We start from the raw sequence: 18,729 nt of genomic DNA, 5'->3' as shown, positions 1-18,729 counted from the left end.
CTGCCCTTCTCAAGCTCGGTCTGGTGACTGATTTTTTAAAAGTATCACCTTGGCCCCGTCAGGCTCAGAAAGACAGACAGGGGCTGACCTGTCAAGACAGCACATAACCATGCCAGGCAGGAATTCCAGGGTGCTGACCGAGCACTTGGAGTGCCAATGTGGGAGGAGCATGCCCTGGGTCCCCAGGCCCTGAAGGGAGGAGGCAGAGAGCAGGAGACAAAGGCCCTAAGCTCTGGGAGTTAGACTCCCTGGGTTCAAATCCCAGCTCTATCGCTTCAAAGCTGTTGGATGTGAGGCAAGCGGTTCCATCACTCTGTGTCTCTGAAACATCTCCACCTACCTCAGAGTGTTATTGTGAGGAGTAAAGAAGACAAGGTTCTTAAAACGCAAGGCTGACAAATTCCCCTCCAAGGTACGGTAGCCAAAAGAACTGAAAACAGGGACCCAAATAAATACTTGTACATCACTGTGCATAGCAGCGTATTCACAATAGCCAGAAGATGGGGATGACGTAGAAGTCCGTTGATGGATGAACGGACAAACCAAGTGTGGTCTGAATACTATTCATCCATAAAAAGAGCCCGTTACACATCGCAACATGGATGAACCTTGAAAACATCAGGCTAAGTAGAGCCAGACACGGAAGGCCACGTATTGTACGATTCCGTGTATCTGGAGCATCCAGAATATGGAAACCCACAGGAGTGACAGAGCACAGAGCGCTGGGGCGGCAGGGAAAAGTGAGGAGTGACTGTGAAGGAAGACAGAGCTTCTGCTGGAGACGGTGAGATGTCCTGGAGGTGGACAGAGGTGGCGGCTGAACCACAAGGATGTATTAAGCGCCTCTGAACATGTCCCTTTACAATGGGTAATTTCACGCGGTGTGATTGTCACCTGAGCTTAAAAGAGCTTCAGCTCAGCGCCCAGCACACAGCCCAGTGCCCTGCACACAGCCCAGCGCCCGGCACACAGCCAGCGCCCAGCACACAGTCAGTGCCCAGCACACAGCCCACTGTGTCAAAGGCTCCAGCAGTGGGAGATTCTGCGGCTCCCTTCTTGGAGTCTCAGATTCCTCACCAGTCCACCAAGTGGGTCTTGCATGGCCGTGACCTCATGGGGCTGCTGAGGTGAAGAAACGAGACAGCGTGAGCAGGTGCTTGACACGGGGCCTGGACGGTGGCCAAAACATTCAGCTTGTGATGCTGGGGGTCCTTAGAGGCAGGAGGAGGCGGGGATGGGATGGAGACCCAGTGCAGGGGCTGGTAAACGAGGCATGTCTGAAGGCAGACACACCTTCCTTGTTTACAAGGATCCGAAGAGGAGCGAGAACCCTTCCAAATCCAGAGACGCGGGCTCAGTTCTACGAGGAACAACGCCGGCTCCTCAGCAAGTCTTAGCTGCGTGCTCTGCACACCCGTCGGATCATTTTGTCTTTTTAAAGCAGCAGACCCTTTTTTCAGATGCAACCTGTGCCCAGAGTCCCAGTGGGTAAAAGGTAAGGCGGGCACCTCCGAGGAGAAGCGGCGGGGGAGGCCTGGGCGGAGCCCCCAGAGCTGGCCCCGCCTGGCCCTGGTCCCTCTCCTCACACCCTCCTAGGGACACACGCAGGACCCAGCAGGTTCCTGCTGATCCCTTCAGGAAGGAGGCTCAAGGTGAACCATTTTCAGTACAGGACAGAGGTGCTCTGGAGCTGGACACTGCCTTCTAAAGTCTGGAGGGCTGCTCGTGGGGCCAGGAGAAGCAGCTGCATCTGTGGGTGTCTCAAGAGAACAGAGCGAGGGCTGAAGGGTCTGAGGCAGAGGGGTGGCTGTGAGAGCTGCCTGGGGAGGCGAGCAGCCCCAGGGGGGCCACTGCACCTGTCTCGGCTGACCTCAGCGGCCCTCACTCTCATCTTCCCGCTTGTTGTTGAAAGTGAACGTCGCTCAGTTGTGTCCGACTCCTTGTAACCCCATGGACTAGTTAGTCCATGGAATTCTCCAGGCCAGAAATACTGGAGTGGGTAGCCTTTCCCTTCTCCAGGGGATCTTCCCAACCCAGGGATTGAACTCAGGTCTCCTGCATTGCAGGCAGATTCTTTACCCACCGAGCCACCAGGGAAGCCCAGGTAGATGACTATTCATCTGCTCTATCAGGCAGGGGCACCCTCCCCATTTCTGGGCAGAGGAAACAGAGGCACAGAGAGGTCAGCGTGCTTGCTCAAGGTAAACTGGACCTCTTAGCTGAACTCGCAAAGAAAAACTGGGGCTCAGGAGAGGAATGTCACTTTCCTGAGCTGACGGAGCTGAGCAAGACCTGGGACACTTGTCTCCTGACTCATAGCCAAGCGCCCCTTCTACCCTACCACCCTGGCCTGTCCAGAGAGGTAAGAGAGACCCAGCTTGGAAAGTCAACAGGTGATGCTGGGCCTTGCCATCCAGGGTGAAAGCGTGTGGCTTCCGGGGCCCGAGGTGGCCTGGGCTCGGCTCCGCCATCACCACTCCCCGAGGACCGGTGTGGAGGCAGCTCTGACTCACCTTCAGCGGCACCTCCCTGCAGCCACCACCGGCGGGGAGCAGGTGTTACTGCTTCCAGGCCACCGTCCCCAGAGACAGCCATGGAGCGTGCCTGCACACAGCTGTCTGTGACGTCTTCCATGTGTAAAAGCCCAGGGCATCCCTATCTAACTGGTCCGGAAAGTTATCTGCCCATCAGCTGATCCAAGAGGATGTCACACCTTCAGGGCTGAAGGGACCAGGGGGAAGGGATGGGAAATTCACAGGGACAGCCCTCTCTAACGTGGGTTCCAAGCTGAGGCTGGTTTTGGACAGAGGAGAAAGGTAAGAAGGAAGGAGGAAGACAGGGAGGGAAGGAGGGGTCTCACAGACAAACACACGTGGAAAACTGCCTCCCTGGTATTCTCACTGAGGGCTGCCATTCATGATGACCCATAAAGGCCCTGGGAAGGCCCATAACCGAAACAGCTGTCTGTATCATGTCCACACTGCAGAACCTTCGGGTGTGTTTGTTTTGCAGTTGCTGTTACTCTTACTTTTTGCTGGCACACCTATTAACATCGTGGAACAAAACTCACTTTAAGCAACAGAACTCACTTTAGGCTAAGATATGCCTGGCACCACCAGGAAAGGGGTGGGAGCAGTTTGAGTTTCTTCATTTGGAAGGAAGTCCTTCTCAACAGCAAGGAGATCACCGGCCTTCTAAAGAAACTCTGATGCAATGCTGTCACGCTCAGAAAAAGTCCCAACTCCGCAGGACGGTATTTGACACCCTCGACAACTGGGTGCTGTCTCCTCAGTATCACCTCCCCTCCCTTCACCACTGATCCCGATGTTCCCCGCTCAGAATCCGCTGAGCCTCCAGAAAAAGCCCTGGTAACAATCTCGTGGGCTTCCCAGGTGGCACTAGTGGTAAAGAACCCGCCTGCCAACGTGGGGGACATCAGAAACGTGGGTTTGATGCCTGGGCTGAGAAGATCCCCTGGAGGAGGGCATGGCACCCCACTCCAGTATTCTTGTCTGGAGACTCCCATGGACAGAGGAGCCTGGCGGGCTACAGTCCACAGGGTTGCAAAGAGTCAGATAGGACTAAAGCGACTTAGCATGCGCACACAACAATCCGCTGAGCTCACCAGGCAGGGGGAGCTTTTCAGAGCTAAGAGAAAAAAAAATCACATACGTGTTTTCCCGCAAGGAAGAGGGAGCGTGCTGAGGGACCGTTAATGAATTCAGTGCTGTGGTACCCATTTTACAGATGAGAAAACAGAGGCCGGGACCCCTTCTCAGGCCTCTCTTGGGGTTTCCTGCTCTTGAGCTGACCCAATGCGGGTGTGCTGGCAAGCTGGATGAAGGCATCACACCAAGTCTCCTCTCAGCGCTCCAGAAGGACTCCATCGGGTGAACTGTTTCTCCTACTTCCTCCCTGCACCCGCCTAACTCCAGAGCACTCTTATTATCCAAGTTGAATTTTATGGCCCACTAGTCCCCAGGCTGGGGTTGAGCACTTAACATTCTCCCCTGACTGTCATCTCTGAACACTGTCCAGACACCCCTCTGCCTTCATCCAGAATGAAAGACGCACAGCTGAACCTCCCCTCCTCTAAAGCTGATGTGATAATGAAGTTTGGGGTGCACTCTTTTCTCTCTGAGAGCACTTCAGAGAATTCTTACAAGCTGTGGTCTCTTATTTGCTGAAAGATGGGGGTCCCCACCCCACAGAGCTGTTCCAGGGACGAGGTGAGACAGTATCTACTGAGCGCTCGATATCTACTGCACCAGCCACTCAGCAAGCGTTTCCAAGCATCTGCTCTCATTCTGAAACACAGCCCGTCTATAAAACGTATTCAAGGGCTAGTTAAGTGATGTAACTGCCCCTCCCCTGTGAGACCATCACAGAGTCCTGCCCACTCGGGTTGGACCCCACGCTCACAGGGCTAGGAAGGGCCCAAGGCAGGACTAGAACTTGGAACTCCCTAACTGCCCACACCCAGCTCGGAGAGCTCTGGCTCAGAGCTTCCCGGCTGTCACACTGGCAGAAATTCGGCATCCCCAGGGGCACCAGGGAGGCGGAGGCAGGGAGGGGCCGTGTGTCCCGGGTTGCGTGTCCCAGGCCGTGGCTCAGCCCCGAGGGCCCGCAGTCACGGTGCTTACTTTGCACTAATGGATGAAGTCAGCCTCCACATGGGACCTGCTTTCCTGGGGCTCAGATCCTCACTCTGGAGACCCACTGGCTGGACTCGGGGGGTAAAGAACTCTGTTCCCCGCAGCCCTGCGTGGGCCCTGCTCTGAGTCTCCTAGAAAACCTGGGCCAGTGACAGCTTTGGAACCGACCGCAAGCGTGGTGGGTGAGGGCAAGGAATTCAGTGCCAGGGTCAACGCGGTCCAAGCTGGCGTCCTGGGAAAGTTCCAAGCCTCATAAAGCTGAGGAGGAGATGGAGGGGTTGCTGCTCCTCTGCTGTGTGCCTTAAGTTTTCTGTGCCTCAGTTTCCACCTCTGTATAATGGGAATGATAATAATAGGTCCCTTGTTTGTATGAAAGGTAAATGAGGTCATCAGGGTAAAGCGTTCAGCAGGTACCGGTGGCGCTAGTGGTAAAGAACCCGCCTGCCAATGCAAGATATGTGGGGGTTCGATCCCTGGGTCGGGAAGATCCCCTGGAGAAGGAAATGGCAATCCACTCCAGCACTCTTGCCTAGAAAATTCCATGGATGGAAGAGCCTGGCGGGCTACAGTCCATGGGGTAGCTAAGAGTCGGACATGACTAAAGTGACTTAGCGTGCACACAAAAGCACACAGTAAGCTCAGTACACCTAAGTCCATCTTAGATATTATGCTATCGGGCAACTCTCCTTGAGAACATTCCAGAAGTGGCAGGGGTACCTCTTTGAAGCCCATGCTGCTAAGTCACTTCAGTCATGTCCGACTGTGTGTGACCCCATAGACGGCAGCCCATTAGGCTCCACCATCCCTGGGATTCTCCAGGCAAGAACACTGGAGTGGGTTGCCATTTCCTTCTCCAATGCATGAAAGTGGAAAGTGAAAGTGAAGTCACTCAGTCGTGTCTGACTCTTAGCAACCCCAGGGACTGCAGCCTACCAGGCTCCTCCGCCCATGGGATTTTCCAGGCAAGAGGACTGGAGTGGGTTGCCAGTGCCTTCTCCATGAATTGGGAGCAATCAATATCCCCTCTCAGGAGGACATGAGAGAGATTTCAGCAGGTGACAACATTATATAGAATACAGAAGTGGTCCTACTTCAATAGAAAATAAAAAGTTGGAAAAAAAAGTTCCTCCAGCAACCACTTAATGAGCTCCTACCGTGCACAGGGCCCTGGGGACGCTCTGGGGACCACACAGTCCCTGCCAGGGTCTGGGACCTGTCAGTGGGGACGGTGCCCTGTCCCCCAGGGGTCGCCCACGTACCTCCCGGTGTGGAGCACAGCACCCAACACCCCAAACCGAACAGATGGGTGAAAGAAAAGAGCAAAGGTCAAGGGCTATTTCACCTCAAAGTCAAAGCCTCCTTCTTACAGAGAAACACCCCTCACCTTCCCCTCCCTCCGCGTTCCAGTGAATCAAAGCTTCCCGACTCATACAGGACAAAATCCTCCAGCGGTTCTCCACTTTCGCCAGAGCGTCCTCTCTTCCTGGCAGGGCGCGCAAACACCGCGGGCCCAGGACAGGGCCTGCCCGGTCTGACTAAGCCAACATGCCAGGTGCCAGGCCTGGCACCCTCCACGCGCCAGACCTGCCAGCAGGAGGACTCCCAGCGTGGGAAGGCTGCCGGGCCAGGCCCCAGGTGGCCGGGATGGGCCAAGAGCTTGCCAGGGAGCCGCAGGACAGGCACTCCCGCAGCCTGCAGTCTGACACTGAGTGCGGGGAAGCGGGAAGGTGGGCACCCTGGCAGTGCCAACACCCCCACCCCACCCCCAGGATCAGTGACCCAACACGGCAACCAGGAGTGGCGACGGGGCACCTAGTGTGACTGCAGAACTGAACTCGCAGGTTAACTCTGCTGTAATTAATGTGAATCCTCCGCCTGTGGCTGCCATACTGGGCTGCCCAGGTAGAGCCTCCAGAGGTCCAACCTGGGATCCTGAGGTTAAACTGCAGCCCCGGAAACCAGCCGGATGAAGCAAAGCACATCAGGTCCCTGCTCTCGACACACGGTCTCCTCTCTGCACCAGGGGCTTCAGACAACTGACAGCTCGCGTTTCCGAACCCAGGCACTGCGTTAAGCCCCTCTCGGGCATGACCACTGGGGGAGGTGAGCGTGGTGACATCACCCATCTCGCAGATAAAAAGGCTGGGGCTTGTGCTGCTGGAGGGACAAAGGATTTGAACTCAGGTCTGAGTGTTCTGGAGTTTCAGCCCCCATCCTATAGTACCCCATTCCCCACCCCCAGCCAACCTCCACGCCGTACCCGCGCCCCAGCTCCCGGAGCAGGCCGGCCCTCCTGCAGCAGGCTGTGGAGCAGTGCGCTTTCTCCCCGTTTTGTCCATCTGGAAAACAGGGACACAGAGCAGGCGTGGAGGGGAGGAGGGTGGTGAAAGCCTCCAGGGGGTGTCCGGTTCCTCTCAGATGGCCCACCGCCCGCAGGAAATGGGAGGCGTTGCCAGAACACGTAAAGGGACAACTCCACCGACATCGCTTCCTCCGATTAAAAGTGCACTTGAGTCCACGCCTCCCCTCAAAGCCCTCCCTCCAGCCCGGGAGAAGCAAGCCTCGGCTCTCAGGGCCAGGGGTTTGTAGGTCTCCTCTCGATTTCACAACGCTCACTGACACCCCGATGTGGGGGCACCCCCACCTGGACCTCCCCACCTCCCGCGTCCAACCTCTGGGGCGCCCACTCCGCAATTTCCCCCACCCCGCAGCCAACGATCCAATTCCTCGCTCCTTCTTCCCGAAGCCTCCCAAGGATGAAATAAGCAGGGTGCACACTCCTTTAAAAAGAAAGTTCCCGTGCCATGGTTTCATTTAAAATCCTGGCTCTTCCTATAGAGGAATTCCTCTATCATGGCTTTGATCATTAGGGACAGGAGGTCGTTTCACTGTGTTATTTCATTATCTTCTGCCTACACTTCTCTCTGGACCCGAGACTCACTGACACCTGAAGAAACTGGGATGTGAACGACCAACCAACCCACCAACCACACGGTTTGCCTGGGGTGGAGCAGTTTCCCAGAATGTGGGCCTTCCCACGCTGGGACAGGGAAGGCACCAGCAGGTCACTGACCTCCGTCACGAGGGACTGACTCTTCCTGACCTGTGTCGCTTTCCAGGAGAAGCTTTGGGCTGGTTTCCCAACCATCACCAGGGACCTGGCGGGGGGGGGCACCTCTGACTGAGGGGCCAGCAGCCCCCAGGCAAGCAGGGGCACCAAGAGAGGAGTCTGGATTTGAAGCCAGACTGATCCTAGCCCCAACCCTGCAAGCTGGCGCCTGGAGCAAGGAGTTTCTTGAAGCCTCAGTTTCCTCATCTGTATGATAAGGACAGTGAGGACTCCCCTCCCAGGGCAGCTGTGGGGAGAACGAAGGAATAGAAGCATAGCAGGGGCTCATAGCACACTGGTCCTTGCCCTTCTGTGCTGCCACTGTTAAAAGCCCAGAAGAAGAACAACTGACTTCTCCAAATGATTGCAAGGAAGAGCTCAAAATGTTTAATTCACATCCCCACACCCCACATCCCATTTTCTGCCGTGGGAGAGACTCTTTCCAAGGGAGACCCCAGATTCCTGTGCTGGAATGGGGGGAGGGGTTCACATTGTGCACACCGTCCACAGAAAGAGCTGACCGGGTCACATGCTGCTCTGAGCAGGGTCAGGACGCACACGCAGGACCCAGGCAGGAGGCTGATCTGATGGCAGAGACCAGAACTTGAGTCTGGCTGACTGCTTGAAATCACCACTCTGGAGATCCAGGAAAGAGATGGCCACTTGATGAGCTCAAGGTTTCTGAAGCCTTGGGAAGAACACGCAAAAAAGCCCCGGGCAGAGAAGGAGGGAAGCTGGCCCAAGGACCAGCCAGAACACTACATCAAAGTGTCCTGGGCTGGTGCCCAGGGCTGGGACCAAGGACTTCCCAGTGATGCGTCCAGGAGGGTCTGACAGCAGGGCACGCTCTTCCCAGTGCTTTCCTCTCCGAGAGGAAGGCTGAGTGAGGGGAACCAGGTGGGGAGGACCAGGGAAGAGGTCGTTTCAGCACAAGCTCACCAGTTGGTGCAGGAGGAGGCTGGGGTTTTTCCTGGCCATCTCAGGAAGGGCTCAGAACTGGGAAGCGATGCTGGCTTGGGAGGCACAGTTGGGACTGCCACACTCAGCTGCCACACTCGGTTGGGGAGGGGTGGGACCAGCCAAGGTGATGAATGGGAGGCCTGCCAGCCCATGCTGTGATCTCTTAAGTACTTGCAAGCTCAAGATGAGGGGGCTAACTGATTTCTTTCTCAGTCCTTTTTTTTTCCCTTTAATGGATTTCTTTTCAAATAGCTTCAGATCTACAGACAATAGGGAAGATAAGAAAGCCCCCATGGTCTCCCCTGCTCACACTGGTGTGATGCCTTTGTTACCACAAGTGAAATAACAGTGATGCTTTATTATAACAAATGTCCACGCCTGTTTCTGATTTCCTTAGTTTTTACCTATTTTATTTAACCGAACATTCCTTCCCTGCTCCAGGATCTCACATCGCATCTAGTCATCATGTTGCCTCAGGCTCCTCTAACTGTGACAGCCTTAGATTCTTCCTGTTTTTAATGACCTGGAGTTACAAGGAGCGCTGGTCAGGTGTTCTGGAGAAGGTCCCTTTTTTGGGAGGTCTGATGTCCATATGGGCACACCTCTGCCCAATTCTGGAGAAGGCAATGGCACCCCACTCCAGTACTCTTGCCTGGAGAGTCCCATGGACGGAGGAGCCTGGTGGGCTCCATGGGCAGTCCATGGGTCGCTAAGAGTCAGACACGACTGAGCGACTTCACTTTCACTTTTCACTTTCATGCATTGGAGAAGGAAATGGCAACCCACTCCAGTATTCTTGCCTGGAGAATCCCAGGGACCGGGGAGCCTGGTGGGCTGCTGTCTATGGGGTCGAACAGAGTCGGACACGACTGACGCGACTTAGCAGCAGCAGCAGCTGCCCAATTCTGCCCTCTGTGGTCTTGCTTTGTGTACACCGGTGGTATTTACACTGGAAATTGGCAAACTCTACAAATCAAGGCTTTCCCCCCAGAAAATTCACCACTTCCCAGAAAGCAGATTCTCAGACACATCACTGATTCAAATACAGGGAGTCAGAATTCTCACCCGTGTTCTCCACCACCAGGCCGTATCTGTTCTCTGAGCATGAGTCTATGTGTCTACGGGGAGGGGTGCGAAGCCCTGCCCTTCAGGGCTCCCAGGTTTTGTTAAAAACCCACATTCCCACACTGAGAGTTCAGATACTTATGGGATGACTTGTCTCAATGAGCAAAGGCCCCAAGCAAAGGCCCTGTGGCAAAGACATGGATGCCCACCCACGGCCAACCGGCCTCCTGGGCAGGACTGCCCTGTCCAGTCAGCCCCTGCAGACTACAGCGGCGGCGGCAAGGCCGAAACGCAGACCAGAGATGCCAGGACCACTTGGGCTCCAGCCAGTGTCATCTCCCTCTGAGAAAGGCAGGAGCCAAAAAGTGGTTAGCGGGGAGGCAGAGAGGAGGAGAGCGTAGCCTCTGGAGCTGGTTACTTCTTGGTTCGAACTCTGGCTCCACCACCCACTGTGGGGCCTTCCCCAAGTCACTGCACCATCCTGAGCCTCAGTTTTCTCATCTGTAAAATGGAGCAATAGGCCGTCCCACATAGGTTGCCCAGAATAGGACAATAAGGGCAGAAGGCCTGATCCAGAGTAGGTGCTCATGAGTGGTGGCTAAAACGTCTCAGCGGACATGGAACAGGAGGGCAGAGGAACAGGACAAGCCCAGGGCCTACAGCGATGCTGCAGGCGCCTCTCTTTCTTGGAGGACGCATTATCATGTTCAGATCTCCATGAGTTTCAGGTGAAAAACTCTATCCCATTTCCTCTCTAACGCACATCTCTGCTTGTCAGGAGGTTGACTCTTCTCAGGAGCTTACTGGCCATCATGTCTCCTGGTCTTTGCACTTTTTCCCTTTGAGGCAGTCATGCCTTCTCACTGATTCACACACACGTTTTGCACATTAAGTTGTTTTTTTTTTTTTATCTTTTATTTGCCAAACATGCTGCAACTGCATATTCCTGGCTCATCATTTGCCTTTCAAATGGATTTACAGCGAGGCTGATCTGACTGTTTCTCCATGCTCGAGGGTCACTTCTTATGCAGCCAAATCTAGCTCTCCCTTCTTTTGTGGTTTCTCGAACAGAAACAGCCAAGGTTCAGGGCTGTTGTTGATCTGAGGTTGATCCCTGCTAATTGGCTCGCACAGTGAGAAACAACTGTAAAAGTTTCCGCTCCCCTCTCTCCTCCCCCAGCAAGCCGAGGGCCGTGCCGGGGCCTCCTCCCAGCCAGGCCTTGGCTCCATGGGGTCACTCCCCTGTCCCCTGGAGCTCCTGCCTGGCCCGAAGAAGGAGTGACTCACCCCGAGGCACGGCGCCTCAGCGGCCCAGCGGTTACAGGGTTTTCGTGGAGCAGCCCCTCACCTGAGGGTGGGGGACCCAGTTCCTTCTGATTCTTGTGCAGGCTGGACGAACATTCATATGTGCACACACCCGTGTGACCACTGCCCCGCTCCCAGGAGGCTCTCTCATGCCTCTTCCCTGGCAACATCCCCCAGAAATAAGCACTCCTGTTTTTTTTTATCACTACAGGCTAGTTCTGCCTGCCCTTGAACTTCATTTAAATGGAATCATGCAGTATGTACTCATCTGTGTCCAGCTTACGTTGCTCAACATAATGCCGGTGAGACTGATTTGCAGGATCTGTTATTTTTCGTGGCTGTATAGTACTCCCTGGTGTGATTATGTCGTGATGTGCTTATCCATTCTACTGTTGGGTTGTTCGTTTCCAGTTTCAGGCTGTTACTCTGGCTGTTCAGAACTCTCTTGTTCATGTCTCTTGGTGAATGTCACTGGGAGTAGGATCCCTGGGCACCAGGAGAAGGCAGAATCACACAATGGATCCTTGCCAAGACCCAGTAAGCAGGCAACATGAGCCTCATCATATAGATGAGGAAACAGAGAAGTCAAGTAATTTGCCTGGGGTCACACAGCTAGAGTGTAGCAGAGCTGGGCTCACACTCAGCTAGGCACAGCTCCCCTCTCGCATGGGTGGGTGCCCTGGGTGGTACCTGGCAGATATGCCCTAAGAGATTTCAGACAGAGAGGACAGGGGAGGACAATGTTCTTTAACTCCCTGAAAGAGCAGCAAGGCCCCACTCTGTCCCCAGGAGGCCGGGAGACCGAGGATGGGGCTGGGAGGGCTGAGCAAACAGAGACGCATGAATGAGGCCTAAGTCCAGCAAACCCCAAGCACATAATTTCATCTGGAAGCAAAGGCGTCCCGCCGCCCGGCGCGCCCTCCTTCTTGGGGAGAGGGCAGCCTCCGATCTGAAGCGCCTTTGTCTCCCCGGGGTGTCCGAGACAGGGTGGCAGAAGCCTCGCTTGTGCAAACAGATGACAGTCAACGGCCCCCATGTCCCCCAGTGCCCGCCTTCAGCTTCAAAGGACCAACTATGTCTCTGGTCTCTCAAGTTTCTCGTCTGCAGCCTCCCACTGGCGGTGAGCACCCGCTCTGTCTGGTCCTCGGTCTGAAACCTGCAGGGGGTGGGGGGCGCCCGCCCCGCCAGCCCCCTCACAGGGCTGGGAGCCGACGGAGGGTGCCGGCAGGGCCGGAAGGCGCTCACGTGCGCAGAGGGGGCTGCACACAACCACAGCTGCTTTCCCACTGACCGGACGGGCGAAGGGCTGTGGAATCAGACAGGCCGGCAGGGTCCCGCACTCCTCCTGGGGGTGGTGCTCCATGCCCCTCCCTCCTCTTTCAAAAACTCTAAACTTCCCCTCTGAACATCCCTCCTCTCCAGGGGCTACACGGCCACCATGGTTACACAGGCAGCTCCCTGTGGCGGCTGGGACCCCGCCCAGCAGCCACGGGGATGGTCCAAGGGTCAGTACAGGCCCTGAGCCTGGCTCTGTGGGGTCCTTTCTTGGGAATCTGGAAAGAGGGTGAGAGCAAAGGGGAAGCTGCGAAGAGGAAGCTGGGTGCACGGGGGCCACGCGCCAGCCCGAGGGGGCAGGAGGGAAGCGGGGAGCAGAGGGAGCAGGGACAGAGGGGCCGGGCCTTTGGGTCCTGCTGTCCCGTGGCTTCTTGAGCCAGGCTGCCATGACGCGCGCCTGGCCTTTGGCAGGTTAACTGGGGACGGCGCATTTCAGTGGGTCCTGAGGATGCACAGGCGTTTGTAAAGACCTGGAGAAAGGCTCGTCTCCTCTGAGCAAGCCCGCTGGCACCCGAAGGTGCAAGTGTCCGTGTGGAAGGTCCGCCACGTAGCCAAATGCACCCCCTGCACACCCAGCGGGGGCACGGACTCCAGCCTCAAGTTCACCTGCTGCCCCGACCTTGGTCTAAGTGGGGACTTTCTGCAGACTCCACCCACGGTGACCGTGCCATTGCTGCCTCACTCCCGGAACTGAGCCCGCCACCAGCTGGATGTCCTGTGCTCCCTCCTAGATCGGCCAGACCTCACAGGGCCCCCCAGAGTACCGTCCCTGCGTGCGAGCCAGGCGGGAGGCCGCCGCTCCACCCTCATCGTCCTGGAACCCCGACCTGCACACGTGCACCCACACACGTGCTCCCCCGCTTTGCTTCGGCACGTTATCAGCTGCAAACTCACGGTCCACACACTCATCCAACACCATGTGTGAGTCTTACTCTTCCCTCTGCTCCTGCCTCCTTTCATCAGTCACCTGTCAAGTGCGGATTCTTCCCCCAGCCCCGCGTTTCTCAGAGGGGGTGACTCGCAGGGCCACAGCCTCAGGCCCGCCTGGGCCTGCCCGTCTGAAATACAGAGCCGCCGGCACGCTGCCAGCAGCCCCCCGAACCACACTCCTGTAACAGGCTCCCTGAGCTTTACCCCTCCCCAGCGACCCTCAAAGATTCCAGGAAGGGGCTGAGAACCCCAGGACGCGGAGACGAGATTCCTCTCTAATAGCTTTATGGTTTATTTCTGCTCTGAGAGCATTAAATATACAACACGCACCCACTACAAAGATCTATCTCTATTTTTAACCGCGCCTATGTATACACACGCTTTTAAATGGACTGTCTAGAGAGCTTCGTGAAACATCTTAGGGAAGCACCCCCCCAAGAAAGGTGGCTTCAGTGGGGGTGCGGGGGGCAGTGCGGATGGCCCAGTGGTGAGGACTTTATTTTTTTTTACTTTTTATTTTTTAGGCCATGCTGCGTGGCATGTGGGAATCCCAGTTCCCCGGCCATGGATGGAACCCGCGCCCCCTGCAGTGGAAACGCAGGGGGGTCTTAAGCACTGGGCTCCCAGGGAAGTGCCCCAATCAGCCGCTGACTCGCCTTCCTGCGTGGGGGTCGCATTCTCTTCTCCCTCGGGAGACCCATCTGCCCAATTGAGACCCGGACTCTGCTGTGATGTACCAGCCACCTGCTTCTCTCCCACCCACCCCGAGCTCTCTCAGACTACGTATGTCCATCTGTCTGAAAGCTGCCGGCTTGGGGCGAGGAGGGAGGCCAAGCAGCTGGCCTCCGGGCCCCAGGCTCGGGCTCTGCGGCTCCGGCATCCGCTGGGCGCCAACTCTGCCGGCTGGAGACGGCCGGGTCACAGCAGGGCTGGTCGGCCTCCAGCCTGTGGTCTGCGATGGGAGCCTGGCTCTCCCAGGCAAGGTAAACGGCCAGATAGCAGCGGGAGCGGGGCCAAAGGCAGAGACTTTTCTAGGTACTGATCTGTTTTCCAGGGCACCTCATCTCTGCGCCATGAAGCCCGGGAATAACAAGAGCATGAGAGAGGCAGCCCGACACCACACAGCTCGGACAAAGGCAGAATGTGCCTGCCTCTCGCTGCTACACAATCACCTCGTCCGGTTCACCCCAAGCTGCTAACTTTGAATGCTTATGGGTCACCCGCGTGCCTAGTGAAGACCCCCAGCACTGTGCAGCAGGCTCGAGCAGGGTCTGAGCGTGTGCGTTCCCAGCACACTTCCAGGCGAGGCAGAGGCTGCTGTGCGCGGACCATGCATCAGAGGCAAAGTGATTTCCCACCAGACAGAGGAGGAGGTTATCACCAGCATTCCCGCGTTAACCACAAACGGGGAACTGCAGCTTGTAGAATTCACGGTCCGCCTGGAGTCACAAAGGCGGGGGATGCAGAGGCGGGATCTGAACCCGGGCTGGGGGCCCCAGGGCCAGAGGGTGTGACTATACCCTGGGGGAGCCTCCCCCTGGGCGCCCTCCAGGCTTTGCTTCCTTCTCGCCAGTTCCCCAGGTCCAGGGTGCCAGCTGGGCTGTGGGAACTGGAAAATGAACCCTCCTCTCAGTCAGCACGGGTCATGGCCGGGCGAGCTGGGGACGCCTTTGTGCAAAGAACAAGATGCCCTTTAGTCAGGGTGGGTCAGTTCCTTGCCAGGGCACGTGGGATTCCAGCCCACTCGACCCTTGGCCGTGACAAAGGCTGAAATGAAAAGCTGAACAGCGCGCCGCCAGCTGAGGGAGGCCCTGCCCCCGCGTTTCAGGCTGAGGCAGTGAATTCTAGGAAGAGCACGGGCCCTGTGTTCCAACGGTCTGGAGTCCAAATCCCACCTTTACTACTTGGCCGCTGTGTGACGTTGAGCAAGTGGCTGCACCTCTCTGAGCCTCAGTGTCCACATTTGGAAAAGGGGGGAAATACCTCCCTCCCTCGTGGAACTATTGTGAAATATGAACTCTGTGCCCCTCGACGCTGGCACAGAGTTGACACTGGATAGGGGAACGAGCCAGGCAGGTGCTCAGGGGCCCAGCAGGGCAACCCGCCTGTGGTGAGAGAGGGCATCGTCAGGGAAACGGGAGGACTGCTCGGTGGCCACTGCCACGGGCCCCTGCGCAGTGAGACCGCCCGGCCCCAGAGGCCCTAAAGGGCCTCGCCTGGGGTTATGACAGCAGCCCCCAGACACGCTCTCCCCACCCCCGGCCACAGCCCCGTCCATATGGTCTGACTGTGACGGCAGAGACGTTCTGTGTCTGTGCTGGCTACCAGATGCGCGAAACGTGGCCCCTGTGGCAGAGGAGCTGCACTTGCAACTGCATTTCTCTTCAATCCACTTACATTTCGATGGCCACCTGTGCCGAGTGGCGCTCTGTCGGACTGGAGGCTTAACCCATCCTCCATCCAGCAGCCAAGGGATGGATTTTAAAGGCAAAGTCAGGCTGTGTCCCTCCTCTGCTCAGAAGCCCCCAGAGGCTCCCTTCTCACTTGGAAGGAAACGCAGAGCCCTGGCGCTTGCCTGTGAGACACTCCGTGACCCGCCGGCCTCACTCTCTGCAGGCTGAGCACACACCACCCTCTTCCTCGCTCACTCTGCTCCACCCCGAAGGCTCACCCCGGCCAATCCCACTCTGCCACAGGGCCTTGGCATGTGCTGTGTACACACACACCCGCTAAACATCGTCCCAGCTGGTGCCCTTCACTCAGTGCTCTGTACCGATGCCATGAAAGGACACCTGAGTCCCCAGTGCCTCGCCATCCCCGCCCCAGGTTGGCTCCTTCGAAACCCCTATGCTCACCTGAGATATGGTGTCACCTCTTCACACATCTATTCTCCCCTTCCTTACCAGAATGTAAGGTTCACAGACACAAAACCTTTGCCTGTCACGCTCACGGTTGTGTCTCCCGGGCCTGAAGCAGCCCTGGCCAGACACACAGCAGATAAAGTTGAGCAGAAGTGTCGTTAAGATATCCGGCGCATAGGACATGCTCTGCTGCTGCGGAATCATTCTCACTCCAAACCCAACCACCCCATGTCAGGGTTTGATGTCACATCACCTGGCCCACCCGGCCGGGCCTGGCGTTCCCTTTAATAAAAACCCACGGGGGGACGACACCCTCTCCTCTGCCAGTGTGCCCCGCCTCTGGGCGCCAAGAAGCTGGAAGTCCCGCAGAGGAGGGAGTGCTGTGCGGGATGGCAGCAGGGGGCACTCGCAGGCCCGGCTGCCATGCAACCACACCCCATCCCTCATGAACCCGGGCAAGCGGGTTCCACCGGGAAAGGCTGCGTGTTTACACGGCTGTCTTATCTGCCCACGTGGCCACCAGAGTCTGCGCCTTGCTTTCGAAAGGACAAAGTATCCTGGGGAGCGACGCCGAAGGGGACCAGCGTCACGAGGGCACGTGTCTGTAGGGGGCGGGGAGGCAGGTTCAGGTTGCTGAGAACCTCTGTGTGCAGCCCCGTTTCAACGCTCTGGACCCACCCTTGCGGTGCCGCGGGTTTAAGTGAGAACACACGACAAAGTGCTTCCCGGCCGGGCGGGCCTGGCATCCAGGGAGAGCTCAGTAAATGCTAACCGCTGCTGTGGTTACCAACTTTATTCCCTGGGACACAGCAGCCTGCCTGGCCGGCGCGCCTCCGCCTCCACCGCCTCCCTCGTTCTGATTCTGTGTCTCTGTTCCCCTTGCTCACTCCAACCCAGGGTTTCTCCATCTGGAGACATCTGGGGCCAGATTGCCCTTTGCAGTGGGGGCCTTTCCCGAGCGTGGTCTGGTGCTGAGCAGTCGCCCCAGCCTCTGCCCACTGTGGTGGGCAGTGGAGATGCAGGCTCCTCAGAAAAGGAGAAATCAATTTTCAGAGGCTCCAGCTATCCCTCTTCTGGGCACACGCCCCTGAGAAGTGAAGGCGGGATCCCTAAGAGACATGTGTACACGTGTGCTCACGGCAGCACTGCTCACAGTAACCAGAAGGCAGAGGCTGCCCAAGTATCCACTGGAGGACGAACGGGTAAAGGAAATGCAGTCTCTGCTCACGGCGGAACAGCTCAGCCTTGAAGAGCAAGGGATTCAGACGCGTGATGAACCCCAAGGACGTCAGGTGCGGTATGCCAGCCATGAAAATACAGATGTCGCATTCCACCTGGATGAGCCACCTAATGGAGTCACGGTCAGAGAGACAGGGTGTGGGTCAGCGCCACTGGGGACCGCGTCCCTCACCAGCCCAGGCTGCCTGCTCATCCACGCTCCCCATCCCCCACGCTCCCCCATGAGGGTGGGTCACCCTCACCCCATCACCAGCTCCTGGGTCAGAGGTAACTTCCAACTGGTGGGTGGTGCTGCTTGTCCCAGCCTGCAGAGCTGAACCCACAGGGCCCAGAGCCCCTGAAAGTTCCCTGGGTTTTTAGCATAACGAGGATTACCCAGAAAGAGGACTGGGATCTCCCAGGGATCCAAGGAAAGGTTAAAGATGAAAAAAAAAAAGCCTGGAAGAATATTCCCCCAAATATTAACCGTGCTATCTCTGGGTTGTGGGAGTCCGAGTAATTTCTATTTACTTTGTTCTGCTTTATCTCCTATAAGCAAGTGTTTTGTTTGCCTGATTGTGTGTGTGTTGCTGTAAAAGTTGATTTAAAAAAGAAATAAATAAAGGCATTTCACTCAAAGAAAAAAGCTAATACTCAAGGTATTACAATTAACACATTATTGACCAGGGGGGTTTTGCAGAAACACTTAAGGCCTGAGATTTGTTATGGAAGTGAGTAACGTTTGGGGTAACAAAAGATATATTAATATGTCTCTCATCAAAAAGTTGTTAAGAACCCAGTGAAATAACGAACAGGGTTTTGGCACTTGCAAGGGAAAAAAACAAGCTCCAGAGACCGAGAATACTCTCTTGGGTGGAGAAGCAGTTGAGGCTGCGGAATTCAGCTCTCTGGGGATTCTAACTGTGGGGCTGCACTCTGAGCCCCCCGTGATTGCTGCTCCTTCTGCCCCCGCACTCGTCCCTCCATACTCGCCCCAAAAGGCAATGCAGTACTTTAACCGTCTCTCCTCCTGGAAGCCAGACCCACACAGAGCAGACACCTCCCCACTTATAACAACTTTTTAAAATTTTAAAACGATTTTAGTTAGATGTTAACACCCATGGAACATTCATCACAACCAAGAAGCCAGCACTGGGACATGACTACCAGCTAACTTGACCTTTTACCTGAACTTGGCTGCCCGCCCCCGCCCTGCCCCAAGGTCCCTTTCCTGCCCCGGGACCCCGGCCAGGACCCCGGATTACACACATCCTTTCACCCTAGCCGCCTC

General features: G+C 56.4%; 1 protein-coding gene across 2 annotated transcripts in view; it reads right to left on the bottom strand.

Moving 5' to 3' along the window:
* The window catches only part of CMIP (c-Maf inducing protein), a 212,974-nt gene that overhangs the window by 99,463 nt on the left and 94,782 nt on the right, over nt 1–18,729 (bottom strand). Inside the window, exon 1 of one of the 2 annotated variants that reach the window (XM_059877378.1) lies at nt 1–18,729. This exon is cut by the window's left edge and continues 15,544 nt beyond it; it is cut by the window's right edge and continues 16,430 nt beyond it. The exons of the other annotated variant lie outside the window; for it this stretch is intronic. The gene's annotated coding sequence lies outside the window, so the exon portion shown is untranslated. 2 annotated transcript variants of the gene reach the window in all.

Source organism: Bos taurus, chromosome 18 (genome assembly GCF_002263795.3).
Source record: "Bos taurus isolate L1 Dominette 01449 registration number 42190680 breed Hereford chromosome 18, ARS-UCD2.0, whole genome shotgun sequence".
In the NCBI taxonomy this organism is placed as follows: Eukaryota; Metazoa; Chordata; class Mammalia; order Artiodactyla; family Bovidae; genus Bos; species Bos taurus.
The sequence above is the reverse complement of the archived record's forward strand: the minus strand, read 5'-3'. Positions and strand labels throughout refer to the sequence as shown.